The 7,311-nt window shown below is 36.2% G+C and overlaps 1 long non-coding RNA gene across 1 annotated transcript; it reads left to right on the top strand.

The window, feature by feature from the left end:
• Nucleotides 1–1,051: 1,051 nt before the first annotated feature.
• Nucleotides 1,052–6,508, top strand: LOC134733127 (uncharacterized). The gene is made up of 2 exons (XR_010116664.1): nt 1,052–1,194; nt 6,357–6,508. It is a non-coding gene; the product is annotated as an uncharacterized lncRNA (long non-coding RNA).
• The last annotated feature ends 803 nt before the right edge of the window (nt 6,509–7,311 follow it).

The raw sequence follows: 7,311 nt of genomic DNA, 5'->3' as shown, positions 1-7,311 counted from the left end.
CAGCAAGAGGGCAGCCATCTACAAGCCACAGAGATGGGCCTCAGAGGAGCCCAACCCTGATGACACTTCGAACTTGGATTTTCAGCTTCCAGAATTGTGATAAAATAAATTTATTTTGTTTAAGGCTACCCAGTCTGTAGTATTTTGTTATGTTAGCCATAACAAACTAATCCAGATTTTTGGTGCTGAGAAGTAGGGCACTGCTATAACAAATATTTTTAAAATGCAGAAGTGGCTTTGGAACTGGATCATGGGTTGAGGACGCAAGAGTTTGGAGGTGGTTGTTAGAAGAAACTCAGATTTCCTTAAAAAGATTATCAGTAAAAATATGAAGTATAAGACAGAAATGAAGAACACGTTATTGGACACCGGAGGAAAGGTGATCCTTGCTACAAGGCAGCAAAGAACTTAGCTGAAGGCTGGGCACTGTGGTTCACCCCTGTAATCCCAGCAGTTTGGGAGGCTGAGGTGGGGGGATCACTTGAGGCCAGGAGTTCAACATCAGCCTGGCAAACATGGCAAAACCCTGTCTCTACAAAAAATACAAAAAATTAGCTGGGTATGGTGGCGCATGCCTATGGTCCCAGCTACTCGGGAGGCTGAGGCAGGAGAATCGCTTGAACCTAGAGGCGAAAGTTGCAGTGAGCTGAGGTTGCACCACTGCACTCCAGCCTGGATGACAGAGTGATACTGTCTCAAAAATAAAAAATAAAAAGAAAGAAAGAAAAGAGAGAGAGAAAAAAAGAACTTACAACTTAGCTGAATTGTGGCCTAGGTGTTTTGTGGAAGGTAGAAATTGTGAGTGATGAACTTGGATACTGTCTCAGAGAGCGAGGTCTGAGCAAAGTGTTAAAGGTGTGGCCTGTGAGAAGGACATAAATTTGAGGGGACAAGGGGTGAAATGTTATTGACTAAATGTGTCCCCCCAAAATGTGATGGTCTTAGGAAGTGGAACCTTTGGGAAGTAATTAGGTCATAAAGGTAGAGTCGTCATGAATGGGATTAGTGCCCTTATAAATGAGACCCCAGAGAGCTCTAACACCTCCTTTCAAACATTTGAGGATACATCAAGAAGTCAGCGGTCTGTAACCTGGAAGAGGGCCCTCACCAGAACCCAACCATGCTGGCACCCTGACCTCGGACTTCCAGAGCTCTGAGAAATGAATGCGTTATTTATAAACCACACGGTCTATGGTACTTTATTATAGCAACCCAAAAGGACTAAGTTTCCTAACTGGTTTCTGTTTTACATTATTGATATGTCCACATCTTTGTTTTATTCTATTCCTTTTCATTTACATTTAATTTAACTTACTGTCTTCTATATAGTTTTGTGGGCCAATTCATATCCTCTGGAATAAAAACACTGCAATCGAACCATAAACGAACTAGTCCTTGGACACTATCATTCTTCTTTCTAGTTTCTGGTCTTTACTACAATGAATAGATGATGTCTGCAGCCCAGGTATATATGAAGTAGGTCTGTGGGACTTTTTGCTAAGGTTTCGATAAGTTGAATTTGTACTCTCTTTACCAAATGTTCTAGTGACATCTTTATTATTCTTCCTATTGCTATTCTTACTGCTTTATTTGCAGTAAAAGATTAACATTTGGTGTCAGACTGACTGATTAAGATTTAAAGAAACCTTGAACTGGCTTCTAATTGCCATTATTCATAAGAAAGATGAAAGTTAGACTTTTTTTCATAAGAAGTATTAGATGTCAGTGGTGTAAAAGTCAGAAAGGAAATGTGAGGATCATTTCAGAAGAAAAATAAGAAAAAGGAAAGGTACTTTGGGAGGCCAAGGTGGGCGGATTGCCTGAGCTCAGGAGTTTGAGACCAGCCTGGGCAGCACAGTGAAACCCCGTCTCTACTAAAATCCAAAGAAAAAAAAAAAAAAAAAAAGGCGGAGCGTAACAGCGTGCACCTGTAGATCCAGCTACTCGGGATGCTGAGGCAGGAGAATTGCTTGAACCTGGGAGGCGGAGGTTGCAGTGAGCCAAGATTGCACCTCTGCACTCCAGCCTGGGCAACAGAGTGAGACTCTGTCTCTTAAAAAAAAAAAAAAAAAAAAAAAAAGGAAAAAGGAAAAAAAGAAAAAGGAAGGGTACAGAGAGACACAGGCTTTTGGGGAAGGTTGAAGAAATGAAGTGTGTAGGCCCTGTGTATACATAGAAAGGCCTTAAGCTGCACAGGATGCACTCGTTGGCAGCTGTCCTTACAGACACAGTTGAGCTGCCAATACTGGCTGATGCAAGCTACTTCATGTCAGCATTTGTGAATGGTGCACAGATAATGGGTTGTTACCCAAATTTATTTCCAAGATGCATGGAGTATCAGCTGTCATTGTTTAATAACTGTCTGGTTATTAGAGTGTTTTGCAAAAATTATCATCAAAACATATGGTGTGAAAAATAGATCCTTCTTTAAAAAATGATATTGGCTCACAGAGATGTTCTGAAGTTACTCCCGGGCAACAAAGGGCAGGTTTGCTACTGTTATAGACTTCAAAGTAATTTTGTCTTTAAACTAGATATGATTTTTAAATGAGGCAATGTGACAGGGTAGCCGCACCCAAATATGTTTCATGAAGGTGCTGTGCTTTCCTTTTCTAATATTTCTCTAGAATTTTCAACCTCATTGTATGTGATAATTCCTACCTGACTGTATTATACTAAACCATGTTCTTTTCTTGCCTCCAGCTGTGGTAATGGGAAATAAACAAGGCTGATATTTACAACTCCATTTTCTTACTTGCTGAAGTATTCTGCGATTTTGTTCCCTGATTGGATTCACACAATTACTGGTTTGCTATTTTCCTAGCTATTGAGCTCAGGTTGCAACTAGATCAGAATTTGACAGCCGGGGTTGTTCACTGGAATGATACCTTCCTGTGGCATAATTCCCACATTATCATCACTGATTTCCAAGAGCAAAGGGCAACCTAATTTTTAGATCTCAGAGCTCACTTACATTTGTTTATTACACCTAGCATGGAAGACTTATTTAAAAAGTAACTTCAAAGGAACAAGACAATATTCGTTCACACATGTATCATTCAAATTTCTCCTTTGGATGTTTTTGCTTCTTCCAAAAAGAAAAAAACTATATGAATCTTTACATACTTAATTTTGAGAATTTGGTATGATAACTTTAGGGAAACAGGTAATTTGATACTAATGTAGCATTTGAACAAAAAGCATTATGTGATTCTGTGATATACAGAAAACTTTTGTATTACGTACCATAGATGAGAACAGGCAATACTATTTGCGAAGGCAGTTCTTGTCACATTTGTAGCAAAATAGTGTTATTCTTCAAACTTGCTGTTTACTTTGATGTCAAGAGAAACACTTTTGAGAGACTTTCCCATGACAGAAATTGTGGAGCTGTGTGTGTATGTGTATGTATGCGTAAGAGTTTTGAGATAACTGAAAAGTTAATACTGCTGAAATGTATGCGTGTCTTCTTTGCCAGCAGGCTTACCTTAAAATCTGGGGGAAAAATCGACTTAAAACTAGAGGCTAAGTTACAAACAGAAATGAAGCCAAGTTGTGATCACGATGACTCACACGGATTTGTCAAATTTTGTTGTTTAGTCCACTAGCCACTGGAGAACATGGTGCACTTTTGTTGGTGTTACTAGGCTGGCTTTGTTCAAGGATTCTCAGGAACTGTCCAGCATTCTTTGAAGTACTGAGTAGCATCAGTTCATCTCAAAGATCACTTGTGTCTAGTGGCAAAAGGTCCAGAAGTCAACGTCTGATATATGTAACTTTAAACTTGCAAAAGAAGTGAATTGTATTCATTCTGGGGCTCACCTTGGGGTACATAAATGCTCTGATACGCTCTTCAGTCGGTGTGATCTTTATAATGTCTTCAGTGACTAGACTGAGGAAGCCAGCAAAAATGCTACACAAAACATTTAATACCTACCCTTTTACTTCATTTAGTGTGCTACAGTGCAATCTCCAAAGTACATTTAATATAATATCAAGAGTTACCGGATATATTTAGAATCCTCACCTCTCTTTTAAAACTTCCATGACACGGGTTCTTGTTCCCAGACCATTCTGAGCACCATCCCACATTCCCTCATGCCCCTAAATTTCAATTTTAAGCCACTACTTTCCATAAAGCTCAAGATGTAAAAAGCCTATTTTAACATTCTTCAATATGTAAAAAATCACCACCATCAATAATGGTTTTTTCATTTACACACATTGAAGTCTCATAAAGATCAGTATTTCCCCAAATTCAAGAAATTAAAGAGCATAATTTCTGAGTTGGTGGTATTTCCTTCAACTCTCATAGTTTTGAATTTACTGACCACCCTGCATTTTTAAAGCTTTTGGTTCAGTTGCCAAAAAATGCATTGAAAAGTAAATCCTTTTTGTAAGTTCCCTTAGACTTCATCATGAGTCACTTGAAATAGAATCAAATTTCCCTGAATATATTCTGCCATTGTTATTGGGAAAACTAGCTAAAATAAGAAATTGGGGGGGTATCAAAATAACTAAAATTAGCTTATTAAACCATAGATTTAAAAATATATTTCTGAAAATTTTGCAAGAAAGAATTTTATGACGAAAAAAATCTCAATTTTATGAAAAAGAATAGTTCTAGTATATCTTTCATGTGCCTTCCTCATTTGAAGGTGTTAACAGTATTATTTTCTATGTCAAACTTTGTGCCATCCAAATTCTTTATTTTGTGCTCACTGTAAGACGATGATGTCGTGTATATGAGGAAGACTTAGAATATGCTGCTATTATTTATACTGAAAAATAAGGTTTATACTTGTGAGATCTGAGAAGGAACTATGCTGAATAAATAGCTCCTTGGGGCAAAAATTATATTTCATTCATAATTGTATCTCTACCTTTAGCTTTTAGTCCAGTGCCAGACACATAGCAAGTCCTCAATAGATATTTATTAAATAAATAAATCAGTCCTGTTTTTAATTACAATTGTGCATTAGACATTGTAACCTAGTTAGGAGAGCTGTCGTCTTATGAGCTACATGTGTTCTGTGTGTGTGTGTATATATATACATATGCATGTATGTATTTTTTTCTCCAAGATTTTACATTTTCTTCATTTAGGATTAAATTCAAAATTCTAAAACTCCTTGGGAAATATTATGGTTTTAAAGGAAGACTTCTCCTCAGGCAATTTTCCCCAGCCTTTACAGTAAAAGCCTTCATCTGCATTGCCAGACCTCTCATAAACCTTGACATGGCACTCTCCTGTGTCAATTTGCATCCTTCGTCGTAAGAACAAGATGAGTGATGTTACACCAAAGGACTTTCTGTTCATTCATAACCTTCGAAAATCACTGGCTTCTAAATATAATGACATTATCCCCAAATTTTGCTTTTTGATCTACAGTACATTTTATAATTAATCTGTACAGAATGAAAGATAAGCGTTGAGATCAAGTTGCTTTGCATGAACAAACTAAGAAGTTAAATAAGATAATCTAACATTTTTCCCTGGATCAACTATAGCCAAATGCAAAGTATGGCATTCACAAGGGTCAAATTGTCAAGGAACAAGATAAATTAACACTAAGAATAGTGAGATAGAATCATGAAAGCTCAAATAATTATTTTAATAAGGAAAGGCCTTTTGATATTAACAACAAACAAACAAAAACCCTGTTGGGTAATAAAGGCTTTAGGGTTGATTTTCTTTTTTTACTTTCATGTATTAGATTCCCTGAATAACAAAACTAATATCTTATTAATATGAAACCACTAATGCCATAATGAGTATTATGAAGTATTAAAATCATTATCCACTGAGATAATGCTAGATAATCACTAAGCTGAGTGAATGCTTCAGCCTGAATCAACAGTGTGCTCAGTACATGCATTTGGCAACATTGGTCCCAAGTGGTTACAGCCTATTTTTATAGTGTGTTTCTATGACAAAGTCCCCAAATAAGCAGAAATGACCATTTTTATTTTATCTCTTAAAGAAATGATATGGAAAAAGCATAATCCATTCACCAATGCTTCATAGTACCAGAAGAAAAACAAAATTCAGAGTTTGGATGGTGGTTTGGCTCAAAACAATGGGTATATTACTTTTTTCTTTTTGTTTTAGTCCTGCAGCTTTGTAGACACTTTAAGGTACACTACTGCCACTTGAATTCAGAAATTAGATGACACAAATGCAAGCACACAGAAATTCTGAGCGCTATATCCATGTAAAGCATAATTAGTGCTTTTTACTATTACTAATACCATTGATGTCTCTCAACAGACCTTGATGTACCTTTTCCAAGTCAGTAGGAGGGTAACATAAGAGCTAGGTCAATTTGGTCTTACTGGTTTCTCCATCTTCCCAGGTTAAAAGATCTGTTGCTCCACTCAGCATTATGGACCCAGGAAATCAGCAACTAAGGAACAACTGCAAACTTTGAAGTCACTAAGGACCCAGGAAATTAGAAGCTAAGGGATCGCGACCTTTGAAGTAAATAAATCTTGCCTGTATACTAATTTCAGAGGATATAAACTGTTCCTTAATACTGCCTTAAAAATTATATATGTATTTGTGTGTATATATAATTTTAATGTATATGTTATATTTAATGTATATGTTATATATGAAATACAAAAATATATTTTATACTTACTGAAATATAAAATACATGTAATGTTACAAGTGGCTTAATAAAAAGTGACTTAATATCTTGTCCTTGCTATCTGTCAGAAGTAATTAATATTCTATTCATTTGTAAACATTAAAAATTTTTCAATACATTTAAACTTTTTGAAGCGTATCATAGAATTTTAAAGATCAAGTTTTGCTTTGGGACCATTTATGCTTCATTGAAAGTTTGCACAATGTTCCTCCCCATCTTTCATTCAAAAGTCTAAATTTAAGATGGTGTGAGATTACAGCAAAAGGAGAATTACAGAATTGAGCCAGTTATCTAAAAAAAACCTCAGGCCCAGGTTGCTCTTCTGTCAATTCTGGGAACTTTTTCCACTATTTCAGCTAAAAAGCTTGTTTCATTATCATACATCACAGAGTCACTTTAAAAGTCTATACGGATGAAATGTATACATTCATTATGTAGTTCCCGAATTCTCTTCAAAGAAAACTTGCCAGACTATATATATTAATCAGAAATTGTTGCTTTATTCTCACCATAGATGAGCCATGTAAAACACTTGATCATAAAGTAAGTTCTAAAATTATAAACATTTGAGTGTATTTTGTAGTAGCATGTGTTCACCGACATTGCTCAGAAAACAAAACTCAGGAGAAGTCTAAGCTCCCTGTTGAATACTTCCAAG

The sequence above is a fragment of the Symphalangus syndactylus genome, chromosome 17 (genome assembly GCF_028878055.3).
Source record: "Symphalangus syndactylus isolate Jambi chromosome 17, NHGRI_mSymSyn1-v2.1_pri, whole genome shotgun sequence".
Lineage (NCBI taxonomy): Eukaryota > Metazoa > Chordata > Mammalia > Primates > Hylobatidae > Symphalangus > Symphalangus syndactylus.
This window is presented reverse-complemented; position numbering and strand designations above follow the sequence as displayed.